This window comes from Haemaphysalis longicornis, unplaced genomic scaffold, assembly GCF_048455015.1.
Source record: "Haemaphysalis longicornis isolate Haplotype H1 unplaced genomic scaffold, Haemaphysalis longicornis Haplotype H1 scaffold_5, whole genome shotgun sequence".
NCBI lineage: Eukaryota > Metazoa > Arthropoda > Arachnida > Ixodida > Ixodidae > Haemaphysalis > Haemaphysalis longicornis.
Window position 1 is genome coordinate 58,414,238 of NW_027526385.1, and position 20,437 is coordinate 58,434,674.

At 49.2% G+C, this 20,437-nt stretch overlaps 1 long non-coding RNA gene across 1 annotated transcript; it reads left to right on the top strand.

Annotated features, from left to right (window-relative positions):
• The first annotated feature begins 2,755 nt into the window (after positions 1–2,755).
• On the top strand, positions 2,756–5,882 carry LOC144138275 (uncharacterized). Its single transcript, XR_013315862.1, has 2 exons — positions 2,756–3,082; positions 4,484–5,882. It is a non-coding gene; the product is annotated as an uncharacterized LOC144138275 (long non-coding RNA).
• The last annotated feature ends 14,555 nt before the right edge of the window (positions 5,883–20,437 follow it).

The window sequence follows — 20,437 nt, forward strand, 5'->3', positions numbered from 1 at the left end:
ATGGTCCAGCAATAAAATGTTTCAAGTGCAGAGCACTTTAGTGGCCGGGCTTCTCGTCGCAGCTCGCCCGCAGTCACGATGTTACGCGGCGTTCCGCACCCAAACAGAGTCACGCGGCGTTACGTACTCAAACAGAGGCTTCGAAAGACACCCGAAAAGGGAATTTAAAAATGGCATCCGATATAAAGACCCGCTGTACATAATGCTACACGGGTCGCCAAAAATAATAATAGTTCCACATATTGAAATCGAGAACAGAAGGTTTCTCAAGCAGGGAACCAATCACACTGCATGTCGTATCACTTCACGACTACATCGCACCACTAACTACAGTTACCCACAGTTCACTAGTACACACACTACTACAACGACTATTACACCGACAGATCACCGTAGATGCCAACACCAACAGTTCAACGGAAAACATCACCGCGAATACAACAATCAATAGGGTAGAATGTTCACCACAAGGATAAACCGAGTGCACCACAGCTGAAGGAACTGCTCTTCCTCCAGCGCGGCGATCTCAGCCTCAAGATTATCGAATATACGAGAACGGACCGTTCGTAGCATGGGAAACATGAACTTTTGCGGCCGCGCTCTGAGCGCCGCAACGCCGCGCTCAACCACTCATCCAGTAGTCCTAGCTTACGCACCCTTCTCCCCAGTACCTTCGGTGAGCGACTCAAGATTCAAAGAAAAGCCATAGCTCTCTTTCCTCCACTAGATAAAGCTTAACAGCTGCAGAGCATCAGTCTCTCAAACAAATACAGACAAACACCTATCCCAACATCCTCAGACTATCGAAGATGTTCCCCGAGAAATTCTCAAACGCATGTAATAAGTGCGGTGAAATATCCACTCTATTCCATGCATCCTGGGGTCGTCGCATTATATGGCCCTCAGTAAACACCAACACCGAATTATATGAGCTATGGGAGGCAGCTCTGGCCAGCTTTGACTGTGGGGTTCGGAAGTATCTGATCTTTAGGGCCAAGACTGAGGCAGAGAAAACAGGGACCCTGGAAGGATGGAACCTACCCTAGTCCAATCAAGACCTTTCATTTAAAATAAATGTTTCATCTCTCTCATCTCCCTCCCCCTCTCTTTACAATCTTTACAACATTGCCACACTTGCCACAACATTGTAAAGATTGCGATTCTGTAAACCCAATCTGTAAACCCAATCTGGACAAAACAAAAATAATCGAAAGGAGCAGAGATGCTACCGCCCGTGAGGTTGCCGAGGCTTTTTTCATAAAAAGAAAAGGGCCCATGTGCGTAAGTGTACCGTCGCTTTCTATTTATGATAAGGAAAGTGCATTTCCACATACTTTTTTGTGATGTTCGCCAGATGACCGTGATGTGTGTAATAATTTTTTTTTACTTTCCTTTCTTTTTCTTCAGAGCATGCCTGCTATTTATATGTTTGTGCTTTTCGAAATAAACTCAGTTGTTAGTAGCGCCTGTTACGTTTGCCACCGTCCTCGTCTATTTTGCGCTAAGCCTCCCATTCATTATCTTCACCACTGGTAAATTATACTAAATATTTCAAGAACAAGTGCTTTTGTTTCCAAATTAATACGCAAAAAGGTGGCGCTGGCGTCACTTGATAGTTTGGACAGGAAGGTAGCCTGCATCGTTGCCGACTTTGCTGCCGTCTCCTCGAAAAAGTCTTCGTTGACTGCTTCGTTCGGATTGAAACGGTGCTTAAAGGAGTACTGACACGAAATTTCAAAGCTGAGATAACTATGTAAAACGCTTCCTTTTCATCAGGAGATATCTCCCAGGAAGTTTCAACAGCAACCGTTCAGCAAAACATTTAAAATCCATTTTAATCTTCGCCCGAACGAGAAAGCCCAGAGCGGACCGACATGACATCATCTGCTACTTGCCCCAAACTTCCGACGTCGGGGCTCCCGTGACGATGCCGACGCGCTGGCTGTGGTTGGCGCGCGCTGCTAGGGCGTGTGTACACGTCGTGGTTTTGGGACTGACGTCATGCTGCCCGGGCCTTTCGGGATGGCGAAGACCTCAGCTGGTCTGGGCGCGCGCGTGCGGTCGCTCGCGCGCACGCTCTCCCAGAGCGGCAGCGATACGGGAAGAATGGTGACGTCACGTGATACCTCCTGTCATGGCGGCCGCTTGGCGTTTGTTTTATCGAAACCGAAACTGACACGAATAAACGACGTCGTAAATGAATGTTTACTCTGCGCTCGACCGTCTAGTCTGTCATTCTATGATTAGTGGGCTGGTAGGCACGCATAGCAGCGAAAAAATCATAACACGAAAACTTCGTATCAGTACTCCTTTAACGGGTGGGCTGTCCGCGAAGACGGCAACGAAGCCGTCGAGAGGGGAAATTGAACGCACCCTGAGTTGAGCCAAGCGAGCTCCAGAGGTGCGGGCAAAAGGACCCGCAGCTGAGCGTCTCTGATAATGCGGAAGGCGTTCGGACACATGCGCACGCCTTGACTCATCATTTTTCAGAAAATGGTACAATACTTGTTCGCCTTAAGCGGTATTAACAGGCTTGTCCGCCCAATGGACCTCTCCCTGTATGTAAACAACGTGACGTCACTAAGCGCACGCGCGCGACGGGTGGCGCCTGCTGGCGGCCGCGAAGTGAGGTGGCGGTTGGCAGAAAGAGGTAATCTAGTAACGTTGGCAGAAAGCGCCTGCGCCGAGGGCACGGCCTGGCCATAGAGAAATAAAAAATTAGAAGAGTGGACACACGGGCTTATCGCGGCCGAGTGGCCTGACTCGCGCGCCGTCCGGCAGTCGGCGCAAGTGGTAAAAAATTATATATTTAAAATAAACTAACACACAATATTATACTTTTAAAATTTTGTTACACATTAGACTACACATTTTTATTTGTGTAATAAGTTGAATGGCTGTCAATGTAAATTTTTGTGGCTTCTTTGCGCCAAGCCTGGCCAAGCCGCAAGCGCAAGCCGCCATTTGGCTCTTCCGGCAGCGTTTGCACGTGCGTTTCTGCAGCCTCGTGCTAACCTCTGTTGTTGAGAAGGAAACGCCTAGCGCTTTATTTGCGACATCGGGTTTGCATCCTGAACGAAAGGTGAGACTTTCTTTTTTAAAGTGCTGGTGTGGCGTATCATATTTACGTTTCCTTGTACTGCAAACGCTGCGAGCACTGAGTAACCTCAGGGAATGAGGCATAGCTAGTGCTGCGTCTTTAAGATAAGCGCTTTGGAAACGCGCCGGAAAGGCGTAAGACGCCATTTTTTAGCTGGACGTAATGGTATTTTAGGCTGGTTGTGCAGTTTTATCTAGCGCTGAGGGATGCCAGCGGTACGCGCCCGTCGTCGCACGTAGCGTGTACGTGCCGCAAACGACGGCTGTGAGTTGCGGAAGTGGCCGGCCGGCCGGCGGTCCGTAGGCGAAGCAGGCGTTGTGCGCTGTCGCTGCACTGAATTACGTGAGCCGCAGGCTGCGTTGTATTATACTAGCTAGCCATTGCTAGCTTGGCCAACTGTTACTGCTATTATGGCCGTGATGCGCTGCAAAGCCGTCCGGGCTAACGTACACGGCGAAGTAGCCGTATCTGCATTAATTTGGCTTATCTGGGCATAACCAGTAGCCGTACACTCATCGTAAGTTTTACACATGGGTGCATACCAAGCTGCCTGCGTACAAAGCGAACCCGCTCGCCGACGCCGATAACGCGCGCTCGTCGCTTCGCTTTGGCGCGCCAGGTACGGTAAAAACGCGTCTTTCGTCGGCAGATAACAGCTTTGCTCGAGGCGGGGTGAGTGGGCAGTGCATTGAAACCATCAAATTTGGTCTTCGTTCTACATCGTATATCAATTCCGGTATCGCAGGCATTGCATACAACTGTTCCACACTTGCCGTTTTTTCAAGCGTTTGCTCTCTTTTCTCTGGTCATATTTTGGCTAGTTTCATTAAACACGTATTGCGCAGATTGCACCTATTCAGTCGTAACTGTGTGTTTCTTGTCATATCTTTTTAAGGCATGGCCTTTGGCGGTCAGTAGTACTCAGTACGACGCTCACTGCTGCTTGCCATGGTGCCCACACAGCGCCCAAATATACTTTCGCCAGGTGCCTGTTCTCGGGATGCGTTTCTTTCGCGAGCCCGTGGGGCAACAGGTTTGTTTAACGTTCAGCTCGCTCTCGCTCTTTGTCCTGATTTTACAAAAAAGACAAAGGGATTCAGGCTATGTGAGCAGCGTTATCATTCTTGTTAACCCAAACAATAGGTGAATTGCATTAAGAATGTGCCTAACCAGTGTTGCGAAATTACAAAGACCCATATTTTAAGTGTTGCTAATAGCTTGACCGCATGATTGCTGAATAGAATAAGAGAACTTGTGTTTTAAATAGGTGGCATGCACTGGAGGCAATACTTGAATACTAGTTGCAGTGAAATTTACAGACTATTCGCATATCATCTGTCATTGCAAGCAGTTTGTGTACTATATCACCTATCACCTGTGCAGGTCTACAGGTGCCCTCAAGACAGAGCCAACCAGCCAGCTGCATTCGTCATACCAAACATGGTGCAAGCACTTCATGAATCGTGCCCTCACAGGACTCACAGAAGTGGCCGTGCCAACTGTTCTCCCAGAGTTATTCAGTTGTATTGATGACTGCCTGCAATGCTTCTTGCTACCTCATTGATGCTTCTGATGGATACCGCAACTGTATTCCATCTATTGAACCTTGCCATTAGCACCTAAAATCTAACGCAAGTCTCGGCACTCAATAAGGCGTGACCACTGAAAAGACTATCGTTGACTCAAGGAACAAATGGTTTTTTATCACTGACATACCTCATATCATTAAAACCACTAACAACAGCGTATACAGTCTCCAAACTCCACTCGCAAGTTATTGTTGCTGCTAGTTGTAATATTGTGAAAACAGTACATTCAGAAAAACCCTTTTACATTATGAAGACTGCCAGGGTAAGAGGTCATGCTAAATGTCGTTTGTCACCATATGTGCTGCCTGTTGTCGGACTGGCCTAGATGAAGAGAACCATGCTGGGACCTACGTTGTCAAATGCTTATGGGATTCTGTAATGTGCCACCATTGTCTCATACACGAGAAGCATATACTGCTTCCCTGTTTCTTATATTAAACTGTTCGTATTGACAGCGGAAGGCATGAATTTGTGTGCCTTAATCGAGCCTGGAACCTGTCGGTTGACTACGTGCACGTACCTAAAATATCCCCGCCTGGCCCTTTGCCTTTACTGGGAAGGCAACGCTTTCGTAAGGTAACCCGGCTTCTTGGGAAAATGCACCATTGCAAGAAACCAATAGTAAGGTGATTTTTTTCCTCTTAACCTTTTGCGTGTGCATCTCCACATAAATGGGATTTCTGTTCAATTACTGATACTGATTTGAAGTTGCCCCGAGGCAATAGATCTCATTAGCGTTCATCAAATAAGCGAGGTCATCAAAGCTAAAGTTTTTCCCTTCTTCCACATCCTAACTGGAGAAATTGCCAGACTAAGAAAATTATCTGCGGAGATAGGGGTTGTAAACAGTTGCAAGTATCCGAGTGTCCAGATTATGTTATTGTTGATATTTTTGTATGACTGCAACAGCGCACACAGTCTGAGGGTGTCGTAGATACAAGTAAACCTGTGGATGGCTGAGTTTCTGGGTTTTCTGCATTTTCAATTACCGTGGAGAAAAAATCCTTTGTGTGGTTGTGATACCTTTACTTGTGCATTTTTTTTTCATTCCTGGAAACGTATTTTCCTCTCACTACTGTGTATTGTCTCTGTTGTGTATTACTCACTGTTTATTATTATATGTGTGTTGCAAAGAATGATGACAATTTGAACTTGTTCCGTTTAGTGCCATGCAATAAATATTTCTTCATTTATGGTGTGTCTCTTTTATGTGGCTCGGCAACATGTGAACACGCGACAGAATTCTTAACCAAGTGTGAATGGTACTGTAAATTGCAATTTCACGTTTTCAGAAAAAAGTTTTTTTTTTGTAAAAGTATACGGGCACTAAGCCTGAGAATGATATATTCAAATAAACACTAATTATTGCATGAAAGCGTTCGAATACCGTACCGATGCCCGTCGCTATGAGCAGCGCTTTCCAGTCCTTCAAACTACCCGCCAAAATCGGTGTCCGCGAAACCGAAACCGAAAGTGAACGTACGAAAGTATGGTTAGTAGTTTGGCTCTCCGTCCGCTCGGTGCGCTACACTACAGTACAGTCATTCGGCCGCAGGGCTCTATGGGAGTGTCCACTCTTACCAGTATTTCTTTCTCTATGGCCTGGCCGCGTGTCGCCCCTCCCTGTTCTGTGGTCGCCCGAAAGGAACGATGTGCCGTTGGTTCGGGCCGTCACTGGCTTCCCACATTGCAGGTGGGGGTCTAGCTATCCTAGCTGTGGCCGTCGCACCTCCATGTAGCTTTCCGCATCTACAACCTCCGCAACACTTTCCTTTACCGAACGGTCAACTGAACGGCGACGCTTTCGGATAATCAGTGCGCGGCAGAACAGCCTAAACGTGTCATTCTGAAGGTTGGTGCTGTTGCGACGCATCCCAAAATGTTTTTTTTTTTTTTAAGATTCTTTGTGTTCGGGCACATACCAAGGAAAACTAATTTATTGTTGCTTTCGAGGTCCGCTTAAGCCAAGCGCGGTGCCTCAGGCAGCTAAACCCTCCCTGTTCTTGGTCTCTTTGCGTCGCCCGGAGACAGTGGCGTACACACGATTTCATGTCGAGGGGAAAAAGGAAAGGTAAAGCATGAAAGGATTAAATAGTAAAATAAGCAGCAACGAAACAAAAATATGAAGAGCAAAAGGCAAAAATTATTCCAATAAAAATATCGCCAATATCGCGATGATGTCGTTCTCTACGAGATTGACCGATTGTTTTCTTACCTTTAACCCCAGTGAAATCTCGAAATGGTTCATCGTCATTGTGAGAGTAACATAGCAGCCACATATGGTTAGTGCGTATATCTTGCGACAGTGCACTGAAATATTTTCGGTAGTCATTATTTCATGATAGTTAAAGTTAGTGTCCATGTACGCCCGCTGCATACGCCAGCGTCGGGAGGCCGCAACAAATGAATACATTCACTGAGTCTGTTCGCTAAGGGCAAACACATTTTTCGAGTCGCGTGAGTGCCCCATCTCGCCCCGAAGGCACGATGCTACATGAGCACGGCAAGCATCTCAGTTTTCCGGCATCCTCAAGGCAGAATATAATTGATCAAGGTAAATATTTATTGTACTTACAAGCAATGAATTTCGCTCGTCTTGAACAGATCCCCCCATAACAAAAGACCAAACTTGTCGTTGTCGATCAGGCAGCTGGCGGCTATAGCGGATCCCTCGTCGAAACATTTATTTCGCGTCGCCTAAGCGGGTTAGCATTCATTGTGTTTTAATACAGTGCTCTACCTCCTGAAAACATGACAATATTTCGCAGCAAGAAAATTTCCGTCTGCCCCCTCCTCCCGCTCCCACCACCCTCCCCCTATTTCACTTGAGCAAATTTCTGCTGGTGCTGCATGATAGCAGATGGTTGATGAACAGTATCATTTCATTGCACGAATCAGCGCGGACTGCCAATGTAGACGGTATGACTGCGCTTTGGAGAACAGCTGAAGTTCGAGAATGCGAAATGTTGCTACGAGTAAGAGCAGACTATGTCGCTGCTTTGGATGCCAGCTTCTTCGGCACATTGCGCGCATCCACAATACACGCCGAATTTACCGCTGTGGGGACTCCGAAAAGTCTGATGCCGCTGATTTTGCTCGCAAAATTTGGGTAGCCCAGAGCACAGCAGCCCACCGGCATCAGAAAAGCCAACACGTAAACAAAAATTCCACTTTTGCGCGCGTCTAATGCAGCCTCACTGCATACGCGCCGCGCGCCGGTCCGAATGTTTTGCCAACCACCCTCCCGGCCACGCCCAGCACGTGCGATTTCCGTGACGTCACGGCCGCCGCGTGACGTGCCCCGGGAGAGGTCAATTAGGCAGCCAACAACATGGCAAAAGCGCATATGCCGATTCCTCAATTATCAAGAATGCGCTACCAAGAGTTGGCGTCGGACACAAGCATGTTGTTGTATACGGAACAGAGACTGATGAGGACATCTGTATAAAAAAACCATAAGAATACATTCCAGCACACACCCTTGTTGTAAATGTAGCAAAAGTTTTTTTCTTTAAAGAAAAAGTAACATTGAAACAATGACACAACCGCAAGGGCATATGCATGAACTTTAAAAAATACAACATCTTCCAGTCACATGCATTGAAAAAACACTGCTCATAGTTTTACGTCACTACTGTAATTGGTGCGGCCACCGCAGATGGTGCGTGGTATTTTTCCTCTTTCCAGCTTAGAACGCTACAGGCTTACAAGAAGATATTACCCGCTTTCCACATCCTAAGCTCAATAGAAAAGAAGCAACAAAAAAAAAGGCACATCTCCACTGCATGGATGATGGCGAGGGTTCGGAGTACGGGGACTCGAAATGACATCCAAGTCGCGCCCCGAGTGACATCTGATTTGCGCCCCAAACGTCATTCGATTTGAGCCATGGGTTGTACCTTGATTATTCCCTAAATGAAACTGACACTCACGGCTCAAATCGAATTTCGCTTGATTTTCGCTTGATGGCGGTGTGCGCACGGATAGATGCGGACGGACGTAGGGAGGTCCTAAGGTACTCCGCACCGTTACAGGCGATGGAGTAAACCGTTTGACTTTTCGGTACTAACTCACGGTCGTAGCCCAATGGGTAGGACGACTGACACTAACTCTGTCTGGTCTACCAGGCACAGGCCGGTGCCTGTGGCATTTTTTGCGATTGTAAATGCAATGCACATGGACGCGGACGGACATTGTGCTGTCCTAAGGCACTCCGCGCCTAATACGCAGACTTCAAACAAATTCATTCCCCCATGCCACACAATTGCATTTGACGTACCCCACGTTGTACAGTTATGAATGCCACTTCTGCAGCGGAACGCCCGACACCCTGTACCTCACGGTATGGGAACTTAAGGGCGTTAAGGAACTACCGGAGGTCCTGGCGCCATCACCGGAGCAGTGGGAGGCCGTGCTGGCCACCGCGGTCCTGGAGGACCAGCGTGGCCTGGTGACCCGGGCCGTTCGCGCTGCGGCAGGCCACGACGTCCCGGACTACAGGGACGCTAACCACCCAGAATGATCACCACCAACGCAGAAGATCATCCCCCGCTCCTTTACCCACTTGTAGCAAATAAACGTTTATACTACTACTACTAGTACTCATTCAGGACCCGGGAAAGAGTTAAACGTACACTAATTTGATACGCACGTCTATGGAGTAGAGTCAAGAACAGAAATTTGACAAACTCGCTTCAGTGTTCATTTAAAAATCAAGCTGGCGTGCACGCTTGTGCACGCTTTTATCCGGCCTCAGAAGCACGCAGCTCGGCGTTTTTGTAGCGTGAGCTACGCTGGCCGAGGTTGAGGAGTTTCGCGTGGCTCCTGGAGTGCCGTGCTGCGCATGCGCGAGGAGGAGTGACGTCACACGGCGCACGAATGTTGCTCGCTGTCCGGCGTCTCTTACACACGCCACGCGCCCAGCGTCTTCGCCGACCTCCGTTCCCCACGTGGCAGCCCGGTCCGCCTGATGATCTTACGAGGGGTGGCCGGGTGGGAAACCGATGGCTCGTGCGTCCCAGCAACACCGGCGTGCGCCTGTGGAAACAGCTTAGCTCTCCGGCGATTGGTGACGCTGCTCCGGAGCCGCTTGATAAATATATATCTGTCACACAATGCGTATACCGTGTGTGTGTCATTGAAGCAGCAGCAAGCGTGATAATCAAGATAATCCTAGACAGCCAAGAAAGCTAAGAATAACCAGCTGAACGTTAGCTCACGCTACGTATATCCTGGCATAGCCGAGCTAAGCCACTGCTAATTCTTTGTACGTCGGTTACCAGCTGCATCAGCCCACAGGTCCAATTTATTCCTCGGTCTCAGTGGACCTCTTTGTCGCTTAGCTACGGCATTGGCTGTCGATAGCTTTTTTCAGTGTTCAGCACTCTCGGCATTCGGTCGCCATCGCACCCAGTCCATCTTCTTTCGCCGCCTTCTAAGCCCCTCACCAGCTTCGCACTCCATTTTACACTACGCATCAACGTGTATACAAGCGGAGACGACACGCATGTGATCTTGCCTAAGCTAGCTGCAGCAGAGGCGGCGATGCCATCTTGACGTCACCGCCTCAGCGGGCGACTGATTGGCTCTCGTTGCACTACGTCACTGCCCTGTGCATGAATAGCGCTCCGCTTCCCTGTTCTACCGCGCACCCTCTCGCTTTTGTTTATAGAACGACGCCGGAAACTTTTTCTCGGCATGATCCTTTTATTTCTAATGCATACATTTAGGTATTTAAAAATAACTTGAAGCTTCAACTAAGAGCATGAGAAGGGAAGGGGTGTACACATAGCTAGATAAAGCGTGTGAAAAAGCCAGCACCCCATTACAAATAAAGCACTGAGAGTACCACCAAAAACTAAGTAAAATGAGAGAAAAAGCAACAATCATACACCCCATACAGCAGCGCAATCACGAAGAGCAAGAAAAATTAAGTGCCTTATAGTGCAATGTTGGGTGACATAAAATGTGAGCCGTACCATTGCCAAAGAGCATCCTCCCTCCCCTTCCCAATTCCTTCTCAATCAACAGTATTATTAGTAGAAAACTTCATCGCGTAGAGAAATGGGTGCGGTTCCTCAGTCCATGAGCCCACGAGACGATTTGGCGATCCCTGCTCTGGAGACAACACAGATGCTTGGCGTCCAGGTCAGCGCTGCAACGATAAAAAACAACCCAGCTAATTCCCTCGAATTAAAAATATACAAGCCTTGCACCGACGTCACAACGGGGAATGCTGGGATGCATAATCTCCATATTGGAGCACCGACGACTCCGCGGATACCCTACACGGCGCTGTCTCCGCGCGGCTGTGGAAGCGGCAGCGACTGGACGGCGTTTCCACAATGGTGTTGTGCGCTGTTGTCGACTGCTCGAACCGTAGCAAGTCGAATTCGAGGGAGAAATCGGCGAACAGCAGCCTATTTCGTCTACCGAAAGTTGTATCAAATCAGTGTGAGCGAACGAAAGATCTCAGTGCGAGACGGCGAAGCCTGTGGCTATCACGCATAAAACGTGCTGATCTCGATCCCAACAGCCGTCACATTCGAGTCTGCGGTGCCCACTTTGACAGGTAAGCCAGCAACGTCTACAGCAAATCCAAGCGCCGCGTACAAATGTAGAAAATGTGTATTTTGTGCTTGTAGGCAGGTCAGTCAAGATTTGGGACGAGGCACACCCTGACTTGGCGCCGTCGCTTGCTCTTGGTTACGGCACAAAAGCTCGTTGTACCGATCGTTACGAACGATCGAAAAAGCGGCGTACAGGGAAAAAAGACCGCGCGACGCAGCCACGACGGCGTCCACGCAGCCGACGGACCCCAGCCACGGCGACGACGTTGCAACCGTTCCAGATAGCGACGAAGTTGACGAGAACGAAAATGAGACAGGTCACAAAACTGGAGGAGTAAACAAGATAGTTCACGATGTCTCCGTGCGTCACTTCGGGAAACTCGGCAACATCGGTCACGGTGTCCAGTCCCGGCCGCAGCGTGTAGGGATCCACGCTGTCGCACATCCGAATCTTTTCCTCGTAGCGTGCGCGAGCTGATCCGATCAGCTGCGTACGATACGCCGCGTCGAGAGCCTCGACTCTCGAAGCTGGGGGCATCTTGCTCAGAAAGCGGTAAGCCTGTAGTGGGTCGGGTGCGTCAGCCGAGAAACGTACACACACTACGCATAGCGAGCGGTGCGCGGTGCTCCAACATGGACGCAGTAACTACGAGCGGGCGCAAGTGACGTCACGTGCAAACGACAGCTTTCTGGATCGTCTAGAAGGTCTTCGCTCTTCCCGATGGTTATATAATAAAGCAGTACAATAATTAGGTGCCGCCGCTGAATGTTTCTAACTCAGAGAGCTGGTGCGTTGCTGGAGAGACTGGAAAGTTCTGTCTCTTCTGCAAGAAGCGCCAGTATATGGGCGCACGCAGAGGACCACCACGCGCACAGAGCATACAGCCAATACAGCGCTCACTTCGCACCGCCTCCCTTTTTTCTCCTCCTTTTTGTCTTTCGCTTTTTTTCTCCCTCTGCGGAACTCGTGCTTCATCGGTGTCCGAACCTCGGTTAGCTAAGCAACGAAAGCCGCCACGCAAATCTCCCCCTGCCAGCGCATCAATCACGTGGTCCACGTGCGGCACAGAGTTCCAGAGTGCATACGTGCCTGGTGACAAACGAGTTTTAAAAGCAGCGCAGTTCCGGTCGGCAAACCTGCAAGCTCTACTGGGAAGAGTCGACCAAGACGCTGCCATGAACCCCAAAGCGCCCGACGCGCCTCCCCATATGTGCGTCCTGTACTTGCTCCAGGAACTGCCACTGCCATCCCCGTCGGTGCTGCAACAGGCAGTGCGCTATGAGGCGATGCCCAAGCTGTCTAATGGCAAAGAGTGCCTCCATATCCGAGGGCTCCCCGTCGACACCCAGCCCGAGACCATCATCCAGTTCCTGGGCCCAGACGAGCTCTCTGCGGTCCCCCAAGGCGTACACATCCTGTACACCCCGGAGGGACAACCATCGGGTGAAGCGATCATCCAGATGAACTCCGAGGATTCCGCCTTTTGGGCTGTCGTCAATTCCCACGACCGCTGCATGATGGGGCCGAGACGGAAGCCCAGCCGCATCCAGGCGCTCCTGTGCAGCGTGACCGAGATGAACAGCATGCTCGCGAGGACCCTGCCGGGGCCCTTTTCACCGAGTGGAGGAACCCGGGAGCCGCAGCGGGAACCAAACCAACCCGGCCGACCTCCCATGATGACGCGGCGGCCGGCTACGATGGCGACCAGTGCGACGACGATGCAGCCGACGTTCGTTCCTCGAGGCGTGCCCTGGTCGGCCCCGAGAACGGCGGTGCCACCGGAAACCTGGAGCCCGTACAAGGTGACCTGGTTGCTCGTGCGCGACCTGCCGGAGTCCGCCACGGATTACGACATCACAGCGTTCTTCGACGGCACCCTGGGGGTTAAGACAGCCGGCACCAAGAAATCCCCTTGGTGCACCAAGCGGATTTTAGCTTGAGTGCCGTCGTGGGCGTCCAGAGTAGCCCGGCGACTGTGCAAGCCGTCCTGAACTGTCGGCAGGGCCACTACATTGGTAACCGCAGGATCGACTTCCGCATTGTCGACGCTGAGTACGTGTCGCGCTGGCTCAAGACTTCGCGTAGAGCTCATCTGTACAGTTTTCCCGAACCTCTGCAAAAATATGTGTGAACTGTATTATATAATTTGTTTGGGGCGATACTCCCAGTAGTTTTTGTATGCCTCACAGATGTCGTCGTGCGTCCAAGCAAATGCACTGCTGGAAAGCCGATTTTAAACACTGCAGGACAAGACAACTATGATGATGATGATCACACATGCTACGGGAACGCCACCTTTAAATGCCCGGCAGAAAAGCGATGATGACAACGACGACGATGATGATATATATTATTATTGTTGTTATTAAATTATTATTATTATTATCATTATTATTAGCATTATTAGGCTTCGTTTTTGTTTTGCTGTTTTGCTTTCTGAGATTTCTGTAACTATTTTTACTTTATTGTTTTTGTCATACATATGGTTTTGTGTTGTGTCGTCTTGATTTTATTTTGTTTTTATGAATGTTTGTATATGGTGTTCCAGTACGAAGAACCTAGGGTTGTTACTGGGCACCGAAAATAAAGGTCGATTGATTGATTGATTGATTGATTGATTGATTGATTGATTGATTGATTGATTGATTGATTGATTGATTGATTGATTGATTGATTGATTGATTGACTGGTTGATTGATTGATTTTTAAATGAGTTTATGCTGATTCGCAAACTGATTTTTTAACTGAAGTTCTCCACCATGGCTTAAACAAAGCCAATTTTCCGTATTGGTTTTCAGCTGAACTAAAACGGGCCCTCAGAAGGAAAGATCGAGCTCACAGACAGGCTAAGAAAACGGGACATGAAAGGTGGAAGAGTGAGTTTCGGGAACTCAGGTCTCACTGTAAATATCTGCTTAAACGTGATAGGTATAATTACATCGCCGCAGTTGAAGCTAACGCAACACGTGATGCCTAAGCTTTCTGGAGCCACGTACGTTCACAGACATGTAAAAATGTTTCGGGATGCATTAAACTCCTCGATAAGAAGGGAGACAGCATATCTGACGTTTCCAATGGCTTTGCGGAACAATTCCGTTCCCCTTACGGCGAGAGAAGTGTAGCTTGCCCCTCTGAACTACCTCTGCGGCTCCATAAATGCTCTGAAATGTTAATCTCGGAAAATCTTGTCTCGAAATCTCTAAAGCGCATGAAGACGTCATTTTCGTGCGGCCCTGATGGCGATCTTCTCACCTGATGCGCGAGTTGTTCCTTTTTTTGAGACAGGGTCAAAATTGGACCCCACGAACTACCGGACAATCTCTTATTTTATGCGGTGCTTCCAAGCTCTTTGAGACAGTGTTGCATATGCTACTCACGTTCAGTGTAAAACACATATTAATTCCTGACCAGCATGGCTTTTTTACTGGGCGGTCGACCACCTTCAATCTTGTCAAGCTCATGATGCACGCCTCGACAGCTGTGGAGGGAAGGGGCCAACTTGATGTCGCTTATTTTGATTTAAGTAAGGCTTTTGATGTCGTCTGCCACAATCTGTTATTTAACAAGCTGCCTCAACTCGATGTACACCCATCCCTAATTTTCCTCTTGTTTTTTGTGCAATTATTTATGTGAAAGGTCATGTTTGTGAGTGTAAATGGGCAGACCTCACTTTGCTGTGAGGCCGCCAGTGGTGTCCCTCAGGGATCTGTTCTCGGGCCACTTCTCTTTTCAATTTTTTTAAATGATGTTTCGCTAGTATTTAAGGATTGTGATTTTCTCTTTTATACTGACGATGTCAAAATATTAAAATTTGTTTCAAACCCTGCAAGCTGTTCTGCTGCTTTTCAGAGAGCAATCTCGTCATTTTCGCACAGGTGCGCTAGCAACAAACTTCTTATACACAAGAAAAACTGGCATCTTGTTTCCCTGTAACATTAATAGTGATGTGCTACCCCGTGTGGCAGAGGTTAATCACCTCGGTGTCAACTTTCACAGCAAGCTGAGCTTCTCGTCGCATATCCGGTTAATTACTCGTAGGGCTCTTCGATCCCTTGGTGTTGTGTGCCGGATATCGAAGGAGTTCAAAGAACCGAATTCTCTTGTCAAGCTCTGCTCTACTATTTGGCACCCTCAGGTTTTGCATACTTGTGCTGTTTCGAACAGCACGTGTAAAACCCACTGTAGGCTCATTGAAAGGGTTCAAAATAAGTTTATTTCTATCTGTAACCATAGCTTCGCCGGTAATAATAACTCTGGATTATCTTCTGCATTGGCGGTACCACGATTAATCCCCAGGCAGAATAAGGTGGATCTCCTTTATCTATTCAAAATTATTCAGGGCTCAGTGTCTCGTGAAGTGCTGCTACAACATATTCCACACTGTGTGCCGCAGAAGTTGACTAGGCAACATGATGCTTTCCATAATCCGAAATGTCTGAGTGGCTTGTGCCCTCTGTTCCCAATGCACTGTTTGTACAACCAGTACTCTGAATACTTAGATATATTTAATTATTCCCCGACTCTCTTTCGCAAGCCTGCATGTCCGTGAGCTTGTCATGCCATAACTTGACGCAGATTCATTCTCGTGTTCATGATGTAGAACTGGCTCTTATGCTGTCATTTCGGCGTGAAGCGCGAGCAACACAAACCGTTTTCCGTCTTTCTTCTTTATTATTACTTTTTTTTTATTTTCTCGTATCTTTCCATGTATACACTCTTTTTATGCTGTTAAGTCGATAAAAAATCCGCCGTGATCGGAAGTGGGAATCCAACCCATGACCTCCGTACTCCGAAGAAAGGAAGTCCTCTTCCTGGAACGTCAGTAAACTTTTATTTTTTAATGATTTTCAAAACCGGATTAGGAATTTTCTTGAAAATCTACCAATTCGGCTCAACGGCACGCATCCAGGAAGGAGCCCAAGAACGTTTTATCTAGACAGGGGTGATCCGCAGGGTTCTGTCCTTCGAACCGTTCTTTTTAATTTGGCCATGGCACGCGTAGCCCGCAACCTGGAACGGGACACTGCGGCTCGTTTTGCTGTCTGCGCTGACGACCTAACAGTGTGGGCTGAAGCCGCCGGCTACAAATGCACTGAAGACATGGCTACAGAATTGCAGGCAGCGGCAAACAGCCTCTCAACCATTCTCCCAACCCTCGGCGTTGAGCTGGCACCAGAGAAGACAGAATTTCTTCTAGTCCACGGTCAGCACCAACCGCCAGCCAACATGCATCATACTATCTACATCGGCGACACACCCATTGCCTCACACTGGAGCCATATCCGTCTACTAGGTGTTCCCATCGCCAGCCACAACAGTGCTCGGCAGTGGATAACGCAGCTGCGCAAAAATTGGAAACCGATGCTGCGCCTAATCTCTCTCCTTTCCAACAAATTTGGCGGCGCTAACTAATCGGCGTGTCTCATACTCTCAAGGGCAGTAGCCGTCGGTCGTCTGACTTATGGCGCCCCTGCTTATGACCTCTCTTCGCCTCACAAGAAGCACTTAGCGGTGCTTTACCGGGCCATGCTTCGTACGATCACCGGACTTCCGAGGCATACTCGCATTGACGCTCTTGAACGGGCTGCCCGTGTCCCTCGGATGGAAGAGCTCCTTGCGGAAGCCGTACAAGAACATCGGTTTCGGCGGACGCTAACACAACAGGGGACTGCACTCTGTGCGTGGGACGAACATGTCCCTCCAGTACTTCCATCGGCCTCACCACTCCCTCCCCCTTGGTTAAGCCCGCCTGTTACAGTTGCCCACCAACAAAACGGAATTCCGTGTTCCCGTCGCACTGCTCGTAAAATGGCCCTTCAGCGCGTCCTCGCAGCGAAACGAATCCAACATATGACCGCCATTCTGGCGCGTAATGGGATCACTAACCGTTTGGCATGGGTGCCGGGTCACACGGATCCGGATGGGGGCAACCAGGCTGCACATGATGCAGCACGGGAGCGTCTTGATAGTACACCTCCCCTGGTTGACAACGCGTCGCCGTCCTCCCCCTACCCTCGCCTTCAACTTGATCACGCATGCCAAGCCCGGGAGTGCCGTCTTTCTTCCGTTACCCCTCCTGGCTACCTGGCTCTGGCTCCCCCGATGCCTCGTTCTGCGGAAGTATTCGTCAACAAAGCTAAAGCCAACGCAGCTCTCACACCCCACATCACTAGAAAATGGATTTACCCAACGGGGTCTCCACCTCCTTACTGTCCCCACTGCCGGATGACCGTATTCGTCAGCCTTGACCACCTAATCTGGCGCTGCTCCGCGTTTTCACTGTACCGGCCTATGCCCACCAATGCTATGACTCCCGATGCCTCAGAAGATGATGCGCCATTTGAAGATCCAAATTTTATCAGAGCCCTTGGGCTGTTCGGCGTAGAGAGTGGTCTTTCAAGATTAGTGTAGACTGGCGCCTACTCTGGTCGTGAAAATCCTCTAATGGTAGATCTTCACCTTAGCCTGACCTCCGCGGTCTGAAGGGAACCCCTGTGCCGTCTTCATGGACGCATCATCTTTTTAACTGGGCCACTCCTCCCTTCCCCTCCTTCCCCTATCCCTATTTTGGCCGCATGGCTTTCCCTCGCCTAATAAACGACTACAACAACAACAATGATTTTCTCGTGTGTCTCTCCTCGTGTGTCTCACCGACGCCTCGCGGAAAAATAGGAAAGTTGGGGTGGGCATCTTCTTTACGGCATTGAATTGGTCGTTCTCATTGTGTTTGAATGATATATTCCCCTCTTTTAGGCAAAGTGTCTTCGTATTATTCTTGCTTTCCTGAACGTTGATTCGGCACAATCATTAGGGATGTTACTCACGGATCCCCATTCCGTCTGCATGCCGCTTCCCTCGGAAACTGTCAGCACTGTGATTAAAACTTTTTATGGCCGCGTTTCCACTCTTGTGAGGACAATTAGGCTTATTTGGCGGCGTGGCCACTGTGGATTAGGCTTCAATGTAGCGGCTGATATTTTTACAAGAAGAAATGAGAATACGTGTCCAAACTGGATCCGAGATGAAGAACAAGTGCGTCGCCCGTAGCCAATACCGGTGCTATCATGGCCATGGCCACCATTATGTAAATAGGTCGGTTCACTCTCTACTATCGTTCGCCTCATTTCAGCTACCGCCTCGTAACAATATGTTAACGAAAGTGGCATTGGCTCTGCCGATTGTAGAGGTGCTTCCCCCGTTGGCTTGTTGCGTGTTGCGAGCCCATTACGGCCAGTAACTGTTGGTCCAAGACATGTCTGATCACGGGCTGAGCACTTATCTCGTACTCGAACACCTCAAATTCCGCCGGAAAAGAAGTCTCTGTCAAACTCGCTCGTGCGAAGTAGCGCTGTCTTCTTCTCGCTGTGGTGTCCCCCGACTTTAACGATGCCTATATCGGGCGGATGTGAACTCTACCATGTGCCGCTTTTGCCACGAAATTGAATCTGATAAACATTTCTCCTTTTTTTGCCGCCGATTTTCTAATCATCGAAAAAGGTTGCTGGAGACTCCCCTGAGACTCCTTTGACTTGCATTCACTCTCCCAGTGCTCATATCTTTTGGGGGTGCAAAGCTAGGCCGATGCCATGGGTATGTTTCTCACGCCATCCATTCACTCATTTCGAGACGGCTGGTCTGCCGTGCTAAAATTATTCCGATCAGCCTGACTTTTATTTTGCTTTTTCGTTCCTCTTTCTTTGGTTCCCTACCTCTCTTGAATCTGCATACTCAATCTTTTCTTCGGTTCTACTATTTTCCCTAATATGAGTTTTCTTCATGAGAAAATAAAAACTTCTTGGCCAATCCCCCTACGTGGGTGCGCACTCATTTTATGGGCCACCATACACGCATCATACCAGCGCCTATAGATGGAATGCTGCATACATCAATGGCGGGTGGTGGTGGTGGCCCGAAAAATGGCGCATACCCACTTAGGGGGATTGGCCAAGAAGAGTTATGTTTTCATTAGAATAAATCAAGCGAGGCAAAATAATGGAGCAGAAGAAAGAATTTGGTCTAGGTTAATGAAAGAGAGAGAGGGGAAACACGAGAAAAAAAAACCCAGAGAGTAAAGGAGGAAAACTATAGTAAAAATCAGCCTAATCGGAATGTTTTTAACACTGCAGACGAGCTGTCTCCGAAATGAAGGAGTGGATGGCGTTGCACACGTCCCTATGGCATCGGCCCAGACTATTGATGTGCACGTGTCCAATGTTTCGTCTTTACCAGCGGCGGAGGAGCCAAGTAAAAATCAAAAAGGACAAAAACTTTTCCTCAGCCATTGCAGGACGGTGTCCACCAATCTTGATCCTCTGGGGACTGCATCGAACTGCTTCCAAATTTCCCGTCTGCATTTCGAAGTCCGCGCACTCCGACGCGGGACTTACAATTCATGCCCGAGGTCTCTTGCTACTGTGTGGTCGCTCTTTAAAGCTTCCCCTAAAGGAATCCTGCCTTTTCTCCTCTTTTCAAGGACCCATCACGGCAGAAGCAGGAGTAGATGAACGTAATATTCTCTTCCCCTCCAGAGGGCTGTTGTAGTCGAGGAAGAAGAAAAGTCCTCGCATGCCCCCGGCTGTAGGAACGCGGCCACTGGCTGAGCCCTGGATTCGATTCACCGCGGCCAGCTTTAAGGGGCCCCGCCGTGACAGCTATGGCCAGAAGCGAAAACATAACTCGGGGAACCCCATCGATCCGCGGAATCCCCGTCTACTGTACCGCTACTTCCAGAACGACAAGGCAGACTTCCGCGGCCCCTGCAGCGGCGCAGAGACATGCTGGACGGTCACCACCCCGGCCCTGTAGAACGGTCTGCTCGAAACGGCAGGACTGGAAGGAGTCCAGGAGCCCAAGCGGGGCACGTTCCTGCGAGCCTTCGCCGACGCTGACCCCAGCCAGAGTGCATACGCCCTGCCCTTGCTCAAGGTTCTCGCAAAGTTAGTGACTGCTCACCCGTGCATGCATGGCTGGGTGCTAAATCATCAGGGCTCTCTGTTAGGCGCAAGTCCACGAGTCGTCAGCTCCATGCTGCACCGAAACTATCTCGACGAGATACGCCTGGACGCGCCCAGAATGAGCGATAAAGAGCTAGCTCACGCCATGAAATACGTTGTTGCTTCAAGCAATGCAAGTACAGTTGAATTGGCCAATGTTCCTCTGGGCGTATGCTGGAAGTATG